This window comes from Protopterus annectens, chromosome 3.part1, assembly GCF_019279795.1.
Source record: "Protopterus annectens isolate FY-2018-M chromosome 3.part1, PAN1.0, whole genome shotgun sequence".
Lineage (NCBI taxonomy): Eukaryota > Metazoa > Chordata > Ceratodontiformes > Protopteridae > Protopterus > Protopterus annectens.
Window position 1 is genome coordinate 351,839,251 of NC_056732.1, and position 20,736 is coordinate 351,859,986.

The 20,736-nt window shown below is 40.3% G+C and overlaps 1 protein-coding gene across 1 annotated transcript in view; it reads left to right on the forward strand.

The window, feature by feature from the left end:
* Positions 1-20,736, forward strand: part of HIBADH (3-hydroxyisobutyrate dehydrogenase) — a 1,358,718-nt gene that overhangs the window by 90,745 nt on the left and 1,247,237 nt on the right. The window lies entirely within an intron of this gene.

The following is a 20,736-nucleotide window of genomic DNA, read 5'->3' on the forward strand; positions in this document are numbered from 1 at the left end:
TGTTAGGACTACAGAAAAGATATGTGGCCGAGCCAGGTATGGAAATAAGGTACATAAGGAAAGCTGGTGGTGGAATGCAGAAGTCCAGGAAGTCATCAAAAGAAAGGAGTGCAGGAAGAAATGGGAGATTGAAAAGACTGACCAAGCTAGGAAGGAAGGACTACTGGTTGGCTAACAAAGAAACTAAGAAAGAAGTTGCAATAGCAAAGAATAGGGCATCAGAGGCACTCTATCAGCTTCTGGAAAGTGACTCAGTAAGGGGCACAAAGAAATTATACCAGGTTGCAATGCAAAGACAGAAAGATAAAGAAGATAGTCAGACACCCTTCATAAGGGATTCCAGCAACAACCTGCTTACCAGCCCACAGGACATCAAAGGCAGATGGAAGGAGTATTTCCAGCAGCTTCTGAATGAAGAAAACCCCGCAGAAGCGGTACTGCCCCAGAAACAGCCTACAATGAGAGTAGGAGAGGAGCCCAGCTTAGAAGAAGTAAGAGCAGCACTAAGGAAAATGAAGTCAGGGAAAGCAGCAGGCTCAGATGAGGTCACAGCAGATATGATAAAGATGCTGGGTGAGCTAGGGGAGAAATGGCTCCTGAGGGTACTAATTGTAGTGTGGAGAGAAAGGCGTATTCCAGTTGACTGGAGAATACGCATACTCGTGCCAGTGTACAAGAACAAAGGGGACATCCACAACTGTGGACAGTACAGAGGCATCAAACTCCTACCACATTGCATGGAAGTTCTGGAGAAGGTAAATTTTAAACGGATATGCAGAATAGTAGAATGTAAGATGGGAGATGAACAGTTTGGATTCAGATCAGGATGCAGCACAATTGACCCGATGTTTGCATTGAGACAGATACTTGAGAAGAAACTAGAGAAGAGGAGAGAGTCAAACTGGGCTTTCCTAGACTTGGCGAAAGCATATGACAAGGTCCCAAGAAAGCTGATCTGGGCAGTACTGCGGTGGTTTGAAGTCCCAGAATCATTGGTAGAATTAGTACAGGCTATGTACAAGGACCCAGTGACTCAAATACAAACAGTGTTTGGCCTCACTGAGGGGCTCCCAGTGGGAGTGGGTGTACACCAGGGTTCAGCTCTGAGCCCACTGCTGTTCATACTGGTAGTGGACTACATCAGCAAACAGGTTGGAGGGGTCAGAGCACAGATGAAAGCATTAGAGAGATTGTAGGTACTGAACCTAGGTTCCTCTTCAGGAATAAATATAATCTGAAGAGAATGCTCTGTTACCCTAAAACTGAGCATTCAAGTATTACTTATAAACATACGGAACCGTGTGGGGATTGTAATCAGTGTACTTATATAGACACTAATGAAGAGTTCTGGCATCCGGATTTGAATATGACATTTGATACACGAGTGAATGCACATTGCAAAACAAAGAATATAGTCTATCTAGCAGTATGCCAATGTTGTACATCTTTCTATGTTGGCAAAACTAATAGACAGCTGAGAGAGCGAATAAGAGAACATCTGTATGAGATAAGGAAAGTCTCACAACATAATGCGCTAGCTAAGCATGTAGCTCACTTAGGTGCCACACATCATTTCAAATTTAGAGTCTTAGAGTTAGTCAGACCGAATGAGAGGGGTGGGGACATTAAAAATCATACGGAGAGTAGGGAGAGTCATTGGATTATTAGACTGAGAGCTGACAGAGGCCATGGATTGAATGAAAGGGCCTCTATCAAACCAATGCTGAAAAAACGTAGGAATATCAAACATTGAACCCCTAACAAATGGTAGTTGTATATCAAATGCTGATAGCCACCTCAATAATAGCTTTTATGTTAGTATGGAGACATATACTTTATATATTTATATTTTTCATACATATACCTCATACATATTTTTTATATATTTTCATATATATATCTTTTATATATCTTCCAATATTTTTAACATATTTTTAATCTGTATTGCATTTATATATATATATATATTGTATAATACATATTAGTTTATAAGTATTATATGCATGTATTTTTTATATATATGTACTTTTTTATATATATGTACCTTTTATGATATATATGCATTTCTGCTGGTTCTTACTATATAACTTGAATGATTGACTATTTTAGAACACATTCATATTCATTTCTATGTTTTTTAATAATCTATATATTCAGTCTTGCTATATATTTATTCTTAATAGATCTATGTACATGTATACATATTTTGATATATATTTGTTATATGCATTTGATTTGAGCCTTAGATGCATATGCATATGTTGTTCTGCTTGCAAGAAACTTACAGCTCATTTATTTGTTTAATTGATAACCAGCTTTGATTGGCATGTTTTGAAAGTGTATTTATTTGCTTTTCAACTGGTCTTTATATCTTTGATCTGATGAAGCTCGTATGAGTGAAAGCGCTTATCAAGTGGACTGGTGCACTATTTTATTCTATTTTATTTTACTTGACCTTAATAAATCCTCTCAAGGACATTCAGCTTTGCTTCGCTCCTGTTCTTTTTGGTTTATGCAGTTATATTATTCATTGTTTGTGCAGGAGCGTTTATCCGACGTTTTGGTGGGACTACTGCTATTGTTCTTCTTAAATATGTTTAGGGTGCTCATATCTGAAGAGAGATGAATAGCCATGGGATCAGAGCATCCATTTTACAGCATAGAAGGAACCATAATGCAATATTTGTGTCTTTTACAGTCTTGTGAATTCCTTACTTTAGCAATAGGTTATTACATAATCTCAAAAATCAGATTAGATGTGTAGCAAAAATGTAATTCAGGATGTACTCCATTTCTTTTTAGTGCTTTAGCTACCTAGTGAAGAAACTGTGAAGTGTGGAAATTGTTAACATAGATTTAGTCAGAGTACCTAAAAATGAAGAACAGTAATTGTATGGATGGAGTGACTGGGCTATAGTCGTGATAAAACAAGTGGGTGGATAGTAGGACACAGAAGGTTGCAGTTATTGGAGTGCATGCAGATGAAAGGATAGTGACCAGTGAGATATGGTTATTGTCAGCACTGGACCTGTCTCTGTATTGTACACTGCAGAAACTTGAGAAGTTGTTTCCTCTCTTACTCATGACATTTGTGCATGGCAAAGTATATTTTAAGCAAGAGGAGTCTGTAAGGGAAGAAAGGATCTAGCAAAACCAACATTTTTCTAAGAAATGGCAGTGACTTAAATTTGGTGTATGGAATGCAACATAATATATCTGGGTTGCAAAATCTCTGAAATTAACACTGAAAATACAACATCATTCTAATTAGTCCTGTTTAAAATCTTCATAATACCAGCGTACTACTTATCAAAAGACCCCAAAGGCACACCTCTCCCTAGATTAGCATTACTAGAAGGACATATTTGCTTAACCTTTTTTTTAGCTCTTGTATATTAACCCTGCTGAACCCGCCTCAAGTAAGCTGTTAAGGCAGTCCACTGATTGCTTTTAGAAGCCATAAGGCCATCTAACTCTAGACTCCCCCACCCCCCCTCATCTGGCTATTGATGAAAAATAATTTTCCCAAGTTGATCCACTTGGAGTGGTCTTCCTCATGTTTTTAAGATGGTAACAAATTTCTGTAGTTCTGTCCCTTCAAAAACAGAGGATGAGTTTATTTTCATGTTCTGTGTTTAATCCAGACTATATAAAAAGATCTCTCCAATAACATCACAGTGTCATTGTTTTAGAGTTTCCTGCAGTCTAAACTGTAATTACTTGTATATAAACTGTAGAGGTGTTTATAATTCTTTGCTTGTTAATTGGTTTATTGGTCCTTTTGTTTCTGTTTACTTGATTTATTAACTTTGGAATAATTCTCTAGAATAAACATTTAATACATACTGCTAATCTGCTGTAGTCAAATTATATGCATCATGAAATCTGTGTACCTTTGTGAAAGAGTCTTTGGCCTGGCAAGTGAGTGAAAATGTGCCTTTAGACCAGTTCGCTCATTGTGTTAAGCTCACATAAAAAGGACAGGCATTTGATTGAAAGGGAGTGTCTGCACATGGTCTGCAATGGATGCCTTATAGTAACTAAATAAGCTTAGCCTGGCTTTATATGTTTAGTTTAAGAAAAAAACTTTAATTGAATTATCTCTTGTGACAGATCAAATTAACAAGTTCACATTTACAGACATTGTACAGCACATGTCTTCTATTCAATATTAATCCAGCATTACATAATTTGCTCACTTCCTACCTTCTCTTAAACCTCATTCCTCCTCCAAAACATTTTCTGCATGTATTGCTACCATAATTTCATTTTTATCTCCGTTACAATATTCACTACTTCAACTACAGTTGGTTTAGACTTCGTTTCCATTTTCTAGTGATTGCTTTTTTTTTCTAACAGCTGCCAGAATTAAACTTAACAAGGCCTTACTATGTCTAGGCATTTCAGCTCCTGCACCCCAGCTCAAAAATAATTTCCTTAGTTGCGTTCATTTGTTCACCCAGTATTCCTGATAGAATAGTCTGTAGGGAATTTTTAAGTTTTGCCAGCTCATTACACTCTAAACATATTGCTCACAGTTGCCTCTTTCTTCCCCATCACACCTTCAACATTTACCATCTCCCTGAGGAAAAATTGTCTGCTTGGGGTATAAAAGTACCTATGCGAACATTTCCAAGCAAAAATCCTAAATCTTCTACACTTTGTTGCTTATCTGGGAGCCATATGTATGTTCTCCCATTGTTACTTTGTGAATTGCTTATATCATCTCTCTTTGCTGTCTTTTCTGGCCTCCTCCGATTCCTGTATTACTGTGTATTATTTTATATGCCTTACCAGTTATTCCTTTTTAGCAGGAGCTTTTGTTGTAGATTAAACTAAAAATTCAGGCAGTGCAGGTCTTTCACTTATGATTCTCCTACCCCTTTCTGTTTATACTCTGATTTCCAGTCCCTGTTAGGGAGGGCAGTCTGTGGCTGCAGTCCAAATGTTTTCTTGGCCTCTTCCTATTCTGTTACCTTCCCTCTCCATTTTGTTTCCAGTACCTTGGTTCCCTTTCCAGTACCTTAGTTCCCTTGCTAAATTCCTCCAGTAAATTCCAGTTCCCATTCCTGTGTTGGCTTGGTTCTTGGTATGTTTTATGCTACTTTTATGAATATAATAATCTCTGTGACTTGTTCTCCTTTAAGGATGTGCAAAAATCCCCCCCTCATTTCTTAAATCCCCCCACTTTATCATCATCCCTTTCCACTTTGAATTGTAGCTTTCTCCTTGTGTTACTGTGTAACTCTAAAATATCCCTTTCAAATTGGGTAATCCTGAACTGCCTTGTTGTGTAGAAAGGAGCAACTTCTCACTTGACTCTTGGCCTCTTCTCCTTCCAGTTAACATCCTTCAGCTGTTTATTACACAACTTGTCCTCTGGCTGATACAAATGTGCCTGACCTATGTATAAAACTAAAGGGACTATAAAAACATTTTCTTGCTTGTATCTTGCCATTCATTTCCACGGGCAAGTTTTTGCATTATCTTTTTAGTCTCTTTCCACGTATCCTTAGGTGGCATAACAGAATTATTTTAACCCTTAGTCCTAAATACTTCATGTTATCATGCCCTCCTAAATATGGGTATTGCTGAACCAATTCATATGCGAGTACGTTTACAGCTGTAGTCTTTATCTTCATTAATTTTATATATTGAAAATACTTGGAACTGTCTCAGAATATTCCACAACACTGAGATGTCCTTTTCTGGTTTTATCAGGTACAAAATAATGATGATTGCAAATAACGCCACCTTTTCTTGATTGCCATACCAATTATATCCTTGAATTTCTGAGTCGCTTATTTCTTTAACTGTACTATATATTTAGAACCACTGGCAAAGTAGAATAGAGGACACCCCTGCGTGGTTCACACACAGCTTGGAAAGGAACCCACCCACTTTGATCCCTCGTATAGCCTCCTAATAAGCCGCTATTTTATTAGGAAATGTAAATGCTTCTGTTGCACTTCTGATAAAATCTCATTTTACTCTGTCAAATGCTTCCTCTTCATCAAGACCTGCTGGCAGTAGTGACATTTTCTTAACATTCTGCTTCCCTCTGGATCATCATTGTTCTGTTAGTGTTGGCAAATGTTTGTATCCCCTCCACAAAACCACACTGAGCCAAATCTGTCAATTTTGACAATACAGTTGCCATTCTTTTAGCCATTACAAATAAACACTTTATAATGATGGATTTAAAATTGAAATGTGGCTGTATGAAGCTGGATCTGATGGTGTTTTATCCTCTAGGTATTACAACCACCACAGGATGTTGGTGGTTCCACTTTTTTTTTAGTACTGTTAAACACAACCTGGATCTTTATCACTTTCTTTCCTCTTAGCTTCCAGCAGAATACCCTCTATTCCTGGAGACATTCCTGCAGATTAGTTATACATCACCATTTTTATTTCCTCTCCTCCTTTTTTCACTGTTAATTGTTGAGCATCCTGCACCTGTAAGCTTGGCATATTTGTCTTCCATAGGTTTTCCATTTGTGCTTTTCTTTGATTTACCCCATTTTTCTGCTTTACGCAAATTTTCATAACATTTTCAAAATTCTCGAATACCTCTACATGATCTCTGAGTATTTTTATTGCTAGACAACAGCTCTTTCTACTTTCTGTTTTCTGTAGCCCAAGTTGCTGTGTTTTGTTTTATGCTCTGGAGTTATCAAAAAATAGTTGGTAAATAGCAATCTAACGTGCGTATTATACAGGTATTCCCTTACTTTGTCTTTAGCATGCTGCAGTAGTGCCTCTTCTTGTTCTGCGAGATTCCCCCTGTTCTGTAATACTTTAATCTTTGTCAACCCCTCAAAATAGTTCTTGTTACCAGTTAACCATATCTCTTTTTATTTCTACCCTATTTTTAAACTCCACTTTCATTGTGTTCCACTCACTAATTGAGAAGTTTGCTGGTTTTATTGTAGTAGGACTCTGGGTTAAATGCTTCTTCAACATATTGGTTTTCACTGACCTATTGTTCTTGACACATGGAACCAACAATTGACTATTGATCGATAATGTGGTTCTGGTTTGTCTCGACAGAAATCTCTGGGCAGATGAACGAAGATATTTTTCATGAAGAATATTTCTGAGATTCAAGAGATTCAGGAAAATATCACTCATCTCATTTTGACTTCTCTAGTAACTGTTTTGCACTTTGAACTGCATGTTCTGCCAAACCATTTGACTGCAGATACTCAGGGCTTCTCGTGACATGAGCAAAGTCCCATTCATCTGCAAAGCTTTTGAACTGTTTGCTTGTAAACTGTGTGCCATTGTGAGAAATAACTTTGTGCAGACTACCATGAACTGTAAAATGATGCTTCATCTTGGTAATGACAGAACTGGATGCAAGATTAGAAAGCAAGTCAGTCTCGACCCATTTGGAATAAGAGTCTACCAACACCAAATAATGTTGACCATTCCACTCAAAAATGTCGGTGGCTACTGTCGACCAAGGTAGTTCAGGAATCTGGTTTGGCTGTAGTGGTTCTTTCTTTTGATGTGACTTAGTACTATTACATACACAACAAGATAAAGTACACTCTTGTCTTGTGACAGAAGGCCAAATACTAGTCCTCTCACTCTTTTGGTGGAGTTGGTTCCTTGGTGACCACGATGCAAGATAATAATGTACTCTTATTGCAAGGACTTTGGAACAATTACTTTGAACTGTGGTGGTGGTGGTGCTGCGGTAGCGCTGTCGCCTCACAGTAAGACGTTATCCCATTCTATTCTCAGCTAGAGCATCTTCTGTCTGGAGACATGCGTGAATGGGCACACCTTCGTTGAAGGTTGTGCATCAGGGCTGGCAACTCGGCACGTAAAAATCTACTGCCAATCATTAGCGGACCGGAGTTCCGCTATTGCGACCCCTAACCGGGAAAAGCCAAAAGACACAACAACTTTTGGACCTTACATAATGATACCATTGTCGGACAAAATCTCCTCTCTGTATGGAAAATATGATTGCACGTCTTGAGGCAAGCTGGATTGCTTTGACCGCCGGTTGAGCCTTTGTAAAATTGGATCAGTGGTTGTGTAATCTTGGCTTATCAAGACTTATGGAAGAAAAGTTTTATCTCTTTCATGGCTTCAAAATAAAGGTTCGTGTTCTCCTGCTGTTCAGTGGTGTTTCTGGGTGATCTGGATAATGTATCGGCAAGATAAAGAAGTTTTGTCTCTTTTGTAGACGAGTGAAATTATACTTTTGGAATCTTAACATCATGCATTGCAATCTGGCTGGAGCTGAATGCATTGGCTTCCTCAAGATGGTGACTAGAGATTGGTGGTCTGTTTTGATCTGGGTAGGTCTACTATAAACATAATCGTGGAACTTCGAACATGCAGACACAATTGCCAAAAGCTCTTTTCTCTCTCTGAGCATACTGCGTCTCAGTTTGGGAAAGAGTTCTCGATACACAGGCAACCGGTTGACAGTCTTGTAGAATGACTGCACCAAGACCAAATTTTAAAGCATCATATGAGAGTAACTGGCTTGTGAATGTCATAGTATCTGAGAGCTGGACTAGTAATTCTCTGATGTTCATCGTGTTACCCTGCTGCAGTCATCACACTTGGGTTATCCTGTCGTCAGGCGGTCCCGCAGTCGGTTGGAATTCCAAAGTCCTGGTCTGGCGTCGGTTGCTGTCGCCTCTTCCCTGACGTCAGTGCGCCAGGGGTATATATAATGCAACCGACGCCATTTTCTTCTGTCTTTTTGCCACGCGGTGCCTAAAGCAGAAGCAGTTTGCAAGTGCTAGTTGGCCGACTCCTGAGATTTTCAAATTCGAATTTCAGACCGAAGTCTTCTATAAAGCTAAGTACCCCGTTGGGGAAACTTTTCTTGCCTCAGACCGATGTCAGAAAAAGTTAACAATTGTATTTCTTGTGGGAAGCAAATATCTCATAAGGATTTTCATTCTTCTTATTGCATACCTTGCCTAGGCCCAGACCACGAAGTCACTACTTGTCGGTTTTGTGCTAGGTTTAATAAGCGTACTATTAAAAGACGCTTTGATTTCGCACGACACTACTTCGGTAGGAAATTTAACTACACCATGCCATCGGAGCAACCGACTACCGGCGTGCACAAACAACGCAAGGATAAGGACAGACAGCCCAGACCCAAGCCAGATTCCGAGGCCTCGGCTGATCCGGTCTCCGGTCCTCGGCGAGGCTCCGACGCAGCCCCTGACTACCGCAAGTCTGGAACCCGAGACTGCTACCGAAATTTTGGCGGAATGTACCAGGCCGACGCAGCCTTTTAGTTCAGGCCCTTCCGACGACATTGCTACAAAAGACATTGGTGCTACAGAAATGCCATCAGTTTCTGAAGGCGTTTTCAGACAGACGACTCTCACCATTAAAATGTTTTCTAAGTTGAAGACTCCTTCTAAATCGAAAAGGACTGCACTTCAGTCTCCTGTTCAAGGCCCCATGCCTAAGAAACAGATGCTCAAAATGGCTGAAGATTTGATTTCTTTAATCAGGGGTTCCCAGCCCCCTCCTGACAAAAGGCCTAGACAAGCAGAAGATTATGCATCCTCTGAACAAGTTTCCATTTCTTCAGACTCCTCTGAGGACCAAGATTACTCCTTCTCTCCTTATGAAGATTCTGATGCTGAGGACTCTATTCCCTCAGCTTCTCCTCCTGAAGACTACTCCTTTGGGGAAACTTTACACACTGAGGGAACATTTTCACTGGGAAGGTCAGGACTACTCTGACTCGAAGAAAAGGCTCAGTTTCTTTTACTCCCCCAACACAGACCACTTGCCATCCCACCAGTTTTGGACATTGTGGATGATGTCTATTTAGAATCCAGTTTCAACCCAGACTCTCTACCTCCTGCTCCGGCAAAGCCTGACAGATACTATAGAGTGCCTGATTCCCACAAATTTCTTTACAAAAGCCCTGTAGCTGACTCCGAGACTAAGGCTTCTATGGCTAAAAACCCAGTACCTTCTGAGAGGGATTCCAGAGCACTAGACAGGTGGGGGAAAAAGGTTTACACCTCAGCCACACTAGCTATGAGGGCACTGAATTGTCAATTTCACATGCTTAAGTATCAGCAATTCCTAATCTCTCAGTTAAAGCAAAGAATAACCACTCTCCCTCAACAATCTGAATTGCAAGAAGTACAGGATCTGTTGCACGCCACTGAGCAGGTGGGCAAACATACCTTACAATGTGGGTTTGATTCTTTGGAGGCCTCCTGCAGAGCAGCTGTCACTGGGTCTGTTATCGTAAGCATGCTTGGTTAAAGGAACAAACTCTGCCTGATCATGTTACAGCAGGATGTTTGTCACTGGGTCTGTTATACGTAGGCATGCTTGGTTAAAGGAACAAACTCTGCCTGATCATGTTAAAGCAAAACTACTAGATGCTCCCTTACAGCAGGATGTTCTTTTTGGAGTTAAAGCAGAAGAAGTTTTAAAGAAAATGGAGGATAAGGCAAAATCTATGCAGACAGTCAAAGATTTCCTACAGGTACAACCCCCTCGCTTCAGCAGAAACTGGCCAACAAGAAATTGGTCCTTTCCAGCTACTGACAGACCACAGAGGGGTAAATACAGACGCCCAAGGGGCAGAGGGCAACCACAAAAGCCCAGTATAAACCTCGGCAATGGGGCACTACAACACAGAAGGGAGGAGAAGACCGGTCTCAATCCACCAGAAGGAAAACTCAGACCTGCACCTCATCTGGCCAAGCAATACCCTCTTGGCAGCCCTCTTGGGGGGAAAACTCGTACTTTTTGCAGACAACTGGCACATAGTCACAAAGGACAAATGGGTCCTAGACATAATTTTACGAGGATACAGATTCCACTTTCACTCCTTGCCAATGAAAAGAGGAATGCCAAACCTGCCACAAAATCAATGGGCAGAGGCACAAAAGCAAATTACAGCTCTCATGGACATGAAAGCCATTCAACTGGTATCTACTGGAGAGCAAGGCCAAGGATTTTATTCAAGACTCTTTCTAGTGCCCAGAAAGGACAATGCCTGGAGACCTATTCTGGACCTTTCAATTCTAAACACTTACTTACAAGTACCCAAATTCAAGATGCTAACACTACAGCAGCTACATCTCATGTTGGGCAAGGAATCATGGCTAGTAACGTTGGACCACAAGGAGGCATACCTGCATGTCCCTATCAGACAAAGTTGCAGAAGATACCTCCATTTCATTACAGGTTCAACCCATTACCAATTCTCAGCACTGCCCTTTGGCTTATCTATTGCGCCCAGAGTTTTCACAAAATGCCTGGCACCAGTAATTGCATACTGCAGACAAAGAGGAATTCAAATATATCCATACCTGGACGACTGCCTCATCCAAGCAGAAAGCAAAGACATTCTCTTACATCATCTGGCCTTTGTAAAGCATCTACTAAACTGCCTGGGGTACACAGTAAAAGAAAAGAAGTCAAAACTAGTACCCTCACAAAAAAATACATTCCTGGGTGCCAGCTTGAATAAAACGGCCCAGAAGGCTTATCTTACGCCAGACAAGCAACTACAACTGACTCAGTATTTCAAGACAATGGCAACAAAGACCCAATTAACTGCAAGAAAAATTCTGCAGGCCTTGGGCTTCATGGCATCTTGCATACTAATAATACCATTTGCAAAGCTGCATATGAGGAAATTACAGTGGTACCTAAAAAGCGTATGGTCTCAACACAGCCACAGCTTGGACACAATGATATCTCTCATTCCCTGCCTACAACAGGAATTTCTGTGGTGGTCACAGGCATGTCACCTCAACAAGGGTCAGCCTTTCACCTTGCCCCAGCCAGGCAAACTATCACAACAGATGCTTCAGACTACGCCTGGGGGGCACACATGGCAGGACAATGCATTCAAGGCCTATGGACTGCAGATCAAAGAAATCTGCACATAAATCAAAAAGAGATGCTAGCTGTACAGAAAGCTCTGACAGCCTTCAAGGATCTATTACATCCAGGACAACTTGCAATAAAGACGGACAACACCACAGTAATGTGGTACATAAACAAACAAGGGGGTACACATTCCTACCCTCTATGCAGGCAAGCAATGATCTTATGGAACACAGCTCTGGCTTACCAAGTCCAGTTACAAGCTCAATTCCTGCCAGGACAGAAGAACACATTGGCAGACAACCTCAGCAGAAACATCAAGGATCCCCACGAGTGGAAACTAGATCCGCAAATATTTGCAATGATAACTCAAAAATGGGGCCTTCCAGACATAGACCTGTTTGCCAGTCCTCAAAACTATCAACTAACAAAATTTTGTACAAGGACATTTCACAATCAAGCTTGGAAAGTGGACGCTCTCTCTTTCAGTTGGAAAAACCTGACAGTATATGCCTTCCCTCCATTGCCTCTCTTCACAAAGGTTCTTTTGAAAGTCAAAAAGGAGAGACCACGACTGATTCTCATAGCCCCAGACTGGCCATGCCAGCACTGGTATCCGCTATTGAAAAATTTGGCCCACAGCCCACCATGGATATTGCCTCAAATCCCCATTTGCTCACACAACAAAACAATCAGATTCTTCACAGCCAGCTCAAAACTTTTTAACTCTGGCTGCATGGCAAATCAACTAAACATCCAACCAGCTCCTCTTTCACAAGCAGTTCTGGATGTTATTCTGGAAGCCAGGAGGCCAAGCACCAGGAAGGCTTATTTGGACAAATGGAAAAGGTTTTGTGCCTGGAACCAAGCTAAAGGCCAAGACACATTTCAGCCTCACATGCCTCACATTCTACAGTATTTAACTGAGATGTTGCACAAAGGACTTTCTTTTTCCTTCATTAAAATCCATGCTTCAGCTATTTCAGCTCACTACAACACGGATCCACCTTTATTTTCACATCCTCTTCTAAGGCAGCTCCTCAGAGGGGCAAAAAACATTAGACCACCCAGGAGAGCTCCTACACCAACATGGGACCTCAATTTTGTTCTGGAAAAACTAACGCTACCTCCCTTTGAACCAGCTTTCTCTGCAGATCTTCAGTTCCTATAATGGAAGACTGCACTGCTCCTAGCAATAACTTCAGGTAGAAGAGTCTCAGAGCTACAGGCACTAATGGCAGTGGAACCTTTCCTCATTTTTCATCAAGACAGAGTTTCTCTACGAACTAATCCTTCCTTTATGCCTAAGGTAGTTTCCAGTGTGGCTTTAAATCAAACCATCCACTTACCCACCTTCTTCCCAAATCCACAAAACAAAGGTGAGAGACTCCTGCATTCCTTGGACATTCACAGGCAGCTTCGTTACTACTTGGACAAAACTAGGGTTTTCAGAAAATCTGACCAGCTCTTTGTATCCTATGCTACAGCTTCTCAAGGGAAGGCCATATCAAAGCAAACCATTTCTAAATGGATAGGTCATTGCATACATTTCTGCTATACCCATCATGGGAAACCAGTTCCTGCTACCATTAGGTCCCACTCTACCAGGGCAACAGCTACCTCTACAGCCTTTCTCAGGGGGGTTCCAACCAAGGAGATTTTAGAAGCTGCAACTTGGAGTTCAGTACACACCTTTAACAAACACTATCACTTACCCCTTTACTCTAAGTCCAGGGCGGGCTTCGCCACTGCAGTTCTGCAGGGCCTTATAGCCTCCACTAACCCTCTGATACCTCCCCCCTACCTTAGCTTTGGGATTCAACCCAAGTGTGATGACTGCAGCAGGGTAACACGATGAACATAGTACAGTTTTGTACCTACCATAAATGTATATGTTAGTGTTCACCCTGCTGCAGTCCAGGTTACCCTCCTTCCATCCCCTCTGATCTACTGGCTAAATCTCTTCAATACCTTACTGATGTATTTGCTTATAGCTGAAGGGATTTTGTGTTTGTGCAGTGGTTACTCCATTTGGTACTAATTTCTGACCACCTTTTTGGGGGCACCTGACATCTGGGGCAAGAAAAACTGAAGAAAATGGCGTTGGTTGCATTATATATACCCCTGGCGCACTGACGTCAGGGAAGAGGCGACAACAACCGACGCCGGACCAAGACTTTGGAATTCCGGCCGACTGCGGGACCACCTGACGACAGGATAACCCAAGTGTGATGACTGCAGCAGGGTGAACACTCTAACATCTACATTTATGGTAGGTACAAAACTGTACTTTTCTGGACATCAAATGCACTTTGGTGTTGCTCTAACCAAGACCAAGATCCATCTTTACGTGTTTGCTCTCTAAGTGGTGCTGAAAGTTGGCTCAAGTCTGTAATGAACTTGCCTAGATAGTTAAGCATGCCAAGAAAATGTTGCAGGGCTTGAACATTGCCTGGAGCTTGCATCTCAAGAATGGCTGTTTTGCTTTGAAGGGTGTGGTCATAGGCCTGAACTAGTAAATAAATGACCAACATAAGTAACCTCTTGTGGCCTGAATTTGCATTTCTGCGGATTGAACTTAAGATTCACTTGATGTGCCCTTTAAAGAACTTTTCTGAGGTTTGTCATGCTCAGCTTCACCAAAGCCTCCTACTAGTATATAGACTATAGTAGCACAAAGATACCCAGAAAGAATTTGCTCCATTGCATGTTGAAAGACTTCATTTGCAGAATTTAAAGACTTCACTTGCAGAATTTATCCCAAGCCGCAGTGGTGTAGCGGAAGCGTTGTCGCCTCACAAGTGGTTCTCTCATTCGATTCTCGGCTTGAGTGTCTTCTGTGTGGAGTCTGCATGTCCTCCCTGTGGTTGAGTGGCGTTCGAAAGACATGCGTGAATGGGCGTGCCTTCGTTGAAGGTTGGGTGTCGGGCTGGCACCTCGGCACCATAAAAATAGACTGCCAGTCATTAGCGGACCAGAGTTTCGCTGTGGCGACCCCTAACCGGGAAGAGCCGAAAGAAAAACAACAACTTGCAGAATTTATCCCAAAGGGCATTCTCAATCTGTACATTTCAGAGTACTGAAAGTAATTAGCAATGATGAGTTCTCGAGCTGAATTTGCCAAAATGAACTTTGCATCTAAGACAGAAAAAAAAAGCACTGTGGCATTTTGCATCAGAGCTGTGACTTCTTGACTGTGCACATTGGATGATGAGGTCTTTTTTTAGTGCTTTTGTTAAAATCTCATGGATCAGTACATATTCTGATGTAATCCTGAGCTTTTCTTGTGAGCTACCACCATGGAAGATACCCACTCAGTTGACTCTGTATCTGAACAAATCGCACCTTGTCGCACCATTTTATGTAGCTCAGCTGTAACTCTGAGCTGGCCTGACATCCAGATCTAACTTCAAGGAGTACACAACTGGAATCTTCCCTACTTTTGTCTTCAAAAAGATCAGCGTAGGTAGAAAATGTACAGGGTGAAATTAGAGTAGTGGTCTTTCAAATTAACTTTATGGACTTCCTTATGAAATGAAAGGAAACCGGTCCCATTTTCAAACTGTCTGAGCCCTAATAATGACTGGACGTGCCTCTTGACCACATAGGATAACAAGTCGTAGCTTCTTCCAGTAGAGTAACATGAAAGCACTACTAACAAGCTTCACACACCTCCTCAAATTGAGCCTTTCACCGTGACACACTGTAGCAAATGTTGCTGCTGACATAACCTTGCACTTGGAACCTGTATCAACTTTGAGCTCTTATCAGTTTTCCATTTATCTGAACAGTACAAAGTACTTCATTTTTTAGCCTTTAAATCTACTGCATTAACAGTTTCATAAAGCACTGACACACCACCAACATAGGTTTGCAGCTTGCTAAATGATCAACTCCTTTCATGAAATGTTCCCTTTTAATAAAAGAATATGGGCTTTTTGATTTACAAAACCTTGTGAAATGATTTCATTTATTGCTTTTTTGGCATTGCTGACCAAATTTCCACCACAATTATGACAGTTGGCAATGAAACTGGGTGGGGGCCCATGCTTTTGAGTCACTCTTGTGCTTCACTGAGACTGTGTGAACTCTGGAATTTGCTGGAAAGCTCTGGGGTTTACCAGTGGGTGCTGCAGGGGTTACAGTTGCTGCCATGTGCTTGGGCCTGTTTCTTTTATCTCCATGCTGCATGCCATTAGCATGAGGTTTGTCACTGTGCCTTCTAGAGATATTCTCATTTGTAAGCATATGTGTGCTTTTCTGTGAGCTCGTATATCTGACATCTCAATGGCCCTATTCAAAGTTAAGTCACTGTCACGAAGCAAAATGTTTCTTAAAGCATCATCTTTAATACAACCCACAAGTTTGCCCTTTGTCAACTCCTCCATTAAATCACCAAATGTGCACATTTTAGCTTTGTTTCTCAAGTCCATTATATATGCTGCATTTTGATCCATTGTATAAAATAACTGCCTGTCCATTGTAACGTTTGTTTGGGGCTTACACATTTCTCTGAATTTACATTTTAAGCACTCGGGGTCCTCCCTTGACTCAGGTGGTACAACAGTATGACAGTTTCCCCCTCTACTGCATAGATAGCAGGTGCATACACAAATGAACGTTCCATTTCAATGGCTTCTGACCCAGCTAAATTTAAGCATAATAAATGCCTTTATACAGTCATATTTATCAGAAAATGCAGCCTGTATGAAAATGCCTTATTCTTGCTCAAATGCTCTCCAGTTCTTTGCAATATTATCAAACACAAGCGCATTGGGTTTTCGAAATCCATCTGCCATGCCCACAAAGTATGCACAAATAGACTGAAAATATGGCCCTTGTAGTTATTTATTTATTTTATTATTTATTTATTATTATGTATGAACCAACTGGTCTGTGAGCTTGTAATAACATTCAAATGCACAATAAACTCTTCTAAATACTATACTTGGCAAAATATGCTCTGTAATAGCTGTATTTTTGTGAAATAACTTTACTGTAATACTGCACACATGCAAACACTATACACTACTGGTAACTTGGATATCTTTAATATGTGCTTTGCGAAAATGCAGCTGTTTCCTCTTATTTTATTCATTTTATGCAATTTGGGCTTCATTTCAAAACATCTTCCATAATAATTAAACTGTTTTTATCAATATTGGACATATCTGTGTATGTGAATATCGTTGAGAGCATTCTGTATGCTTCATTTCATATTTTGTGAATAAGAAATAGTTTTGAGCAAGTTTTTAACATCTGAAATTAATTTCTGACCTGTCTTACGAATTATGCATGCAGTAGGGATGATTACCTACTTTACATTTCTCCACTGTAAACCGGGTGCCTGTCTGACTTAAGTGGAAGAAACTGGAACTCTTTCTGGGAACAATTCGTTTTGGCCATGCTTCTAACATTTCCCTTTAGACATGCTGCTTCTGATAGCATGTCGCTCATCCCTCTCTAACATGGATGACAAGCAGGCGGGGTCTTTTGTTTGTTTAGATGCTTTAGTACATAAAAACAAATCATGATGGATAGCAGCATCATAAAATATAAAAACTGATTAACAGACCTTACTTACATGCTTACATCTCAACAGCTGACTACAAATGGCAGTCAGTCTCGCAAGTCCTCTGTATTTATACACTTGTGTAAGCCCTTGGATAACTTCTTAAAGTTACATACACACACATCGATCTACACATACCAAATATTTTCATACATTTCTTTAGAAATCTAACCTGTTTTGTTATATTTTTCCTTTTAGCATCCCCAATACATCCTCATTGTTGCAAATCAAATTCCAGCCCTGAACTATAAATAATAATCCCCACTGAAAGCTGATTATTTCTCCCAAATTTTTCTTAAGCCCCATAATAGCAGTTTTATGTGGAATATAAATATGTACCAGCATAATCCTCATCCATAACCAGCAGTACTGTACTACCAAAATTCTATCACTTTTGGAGCTCCTGTAGTGATTAATATAACTTTTTATTTATCCGACATTCTGTTGAATATCCATCCTGAAACTGAGATTCCCATGCTCAGTTATTTCCAAATGTCTGTCACATTGCTATTTACACTCTGCATTTCTTAATATAACTAGACAAGGAGGAAAGCATATTTATACCTATGAGCACATTCACATTCCAAAGTAATATGGAAAGTGTTGCCATTATGATAAGAATTCATTATTCCTACTTGTTATACAGGACTGCTTTTTTAAAAGTCTGTGTCTAGATTTTGTGATACATGCGTCCACTAATGTTTGGCAGGTTTATCCTTTATACAGTCTTTTCTTGTCTTCATTTGAACCTGTATTACATTTTGCAATACTTTTTGTTTTGATAAAAACCCTCCAAAAGGGAACACACCACATAATCTGTTAACACAATATTAACACACAAAACTACATACACCTTAGGGTTCCTATTCTATAATCAAAGACACAATCCTTCGAATGTGTCTTGATTGAACCTGAAGGCACGAAATAGTAAAATAGCGAAACTGCGTATAATCCCTGGGAAAGAAAGCTCTTGGCCGCCTCCAGTACTTTGCATTTTTCCTCACTGTAGTGTGATCTTGGAGTTGGTATATTTAAGTAGGGGGGGTTGGGGGGTACAGACCCATGATGTGGGGGGCTGTGTCCCCCAGTTTATGTAATGTTTTGAAATTTTTTTTTTAATTTATTTATCCCCCCCCGGGAAAAAAAATCGCTGTTCCAAGTGTTCAGGATTGTAAGCTTTTGCTTACATGGGGGTCGATAAATCAACGTTCGCTGATTTTAATATAGACCCACTTCTTAGGATAACTACATTTAACCCTCCTAAGAGGAACAGTTGTCCCAAATAGGCAGCTGTCAACACAGGCCTTATCTAACCCAAAGCTGTGTTTATCCATGCTAAGATAAAGGTTACTTTCTGTGCTTCTTACACTAATTGGTTTCTGTTTTTTTACTTCATTCCCTTCCCAGGTATGAAAAACTTGCACGTGTTCAGAAAACAGTAACTTTAACTTTTACCCTTGAAGAAACCACTGCTGTTGGTTTTTATTGCCCAGTACTTAGCTTGTCTCTATGGAAACATTAGAAGCCTGCAGCAGAGGGCTGTTTCTTTTTCTTAGAACAAACTGAAACATTCTATTGCTAAAGGAAGACTTCATTACATTCTGTTTTTGTTTCCACCAAAAATGTATTGGATTAAGCCAATGGTCTTATTCCAGACATTCACCCAAGCAAAAGTAAGAGAAAATATCAGTTATATATTGTGATCTGTCTAGTTTTGCACCCCCCCAGCAACCTAAGATTACAGCCTGTTAACTTAAACCTGCTTTTGTCTAGCTTTTCTCTTTTTGCATCATAAAACCTACATTTCTTAGGGCGGCCGCGGTGATGCAACGGTTAGCGTTGCTGCCTCACAACAAGCAGTTCTCCGGTTCGATCCTCGGCTGGGGTTCTTTCTGTGTGAAGTATGCATCTCCTCCCTGTCATCTCGTGGATTTTCTCCGGGTGCCCTGGTTTCCTCCCACATCCCAAAGATATGCTGTAGGTGGATTGGACACTCTATATTGGCCCCTAGGCATGAGTGTGTGCATGTGTGTGCCTTCTGTGGAGGGTTGGGCACCAGGCTGGCAACTCGACACCGTAAAACTCCACTGCCAATCATGAGCAGGCAGGTGATCTGCTGTGGTGACCCCTAACCTGGAAAAGATGAAAGAAGAATGCCTACATTTGTTAACACTAAAAAAGAATGAAAGAAAAAGACTTCTGTGTTTACTTTAGTATCTTTTATCTTCTACAGTAACTAAAAGTGCTTTACAATAAAACATATAATTTATATCCTGAAAAGTTTTATAGAAATAGCAGTAAGAACAGAAATTGTTTACCTTTTTCCTTCCTCTTTTCTCCTTCCAAGCATTAATGACATGAAGTTAGGCAAATGCCTTTCAGTTCTCCACATTTTTAACAAAGTCAACAAAAGTTCAGTGTTTCCACTTTTTCTTGTAGAGCCATATTTCGCAAACTCCTATTCCAGACTCTTGTTCAATTCCAAGGTACCCCTGATTCTTCTAGTGAACCCCTGTACTTTTCCGTGTCTCTCAAACATTTTCCTTTGCCAGTGAAACCTTTTCCATTGTTGCAAAGTTTCTTTGCTTTATCAGAAGAACATAAAGCAGAGTCCTGTTCTACTTGATGGCTCCTTTTTTGTTGGACAGACATTCTCCTTAGCTTGTTCTGCATCAAAAGGTACTTAGGTTTTCCAGTAAAAAAATTTCTGAAGACTGCTGGATACAGCAGATTTTTCATACTTGCTTCTTGACATTCACAGATTTCTTGAATGGATTTTTTATCTTCTGCCTGATGTACAGTGAGTAATCATTTTCCGCAAGCACTCTACTGTCTTCAGTTTCAGGACCAACTCATTTTCTGCTAGGTTTGTATCTTTTTATTAATACACGTTTTGGCTGCTTTCTCATGGCCAAGATTTGAACATACGCACAATGTGCCTTTCAAGTAACAGATCCTGTGATGAAATAGCAGTCCATTTGCTTATTTGTACCTTCATAAAATGTAGTCTGTTTCTTCTAGTTTCTCTGGTATAGCAGAAAATCTCAGATTTTCCCTACATGCTTTGTCCAATTCTACCTTTTTGAAATATCTCTTTTTGAGCAGACTCATTTCATACAGAGACATTTCGAGGTTTGGAGAGTAAATTATACAGTTTTAAGAGACCACAGTGGCAGAGATTTCATCTTGAGGCATCATTAAGATATAAAATAGTACCCAGAGGGTTAACGATGCCCACATATGGTAACACTTATCCAGAATTACTACAAAAATGGCAGAGTTTAAATTTACAGTTAAGATATGACCAC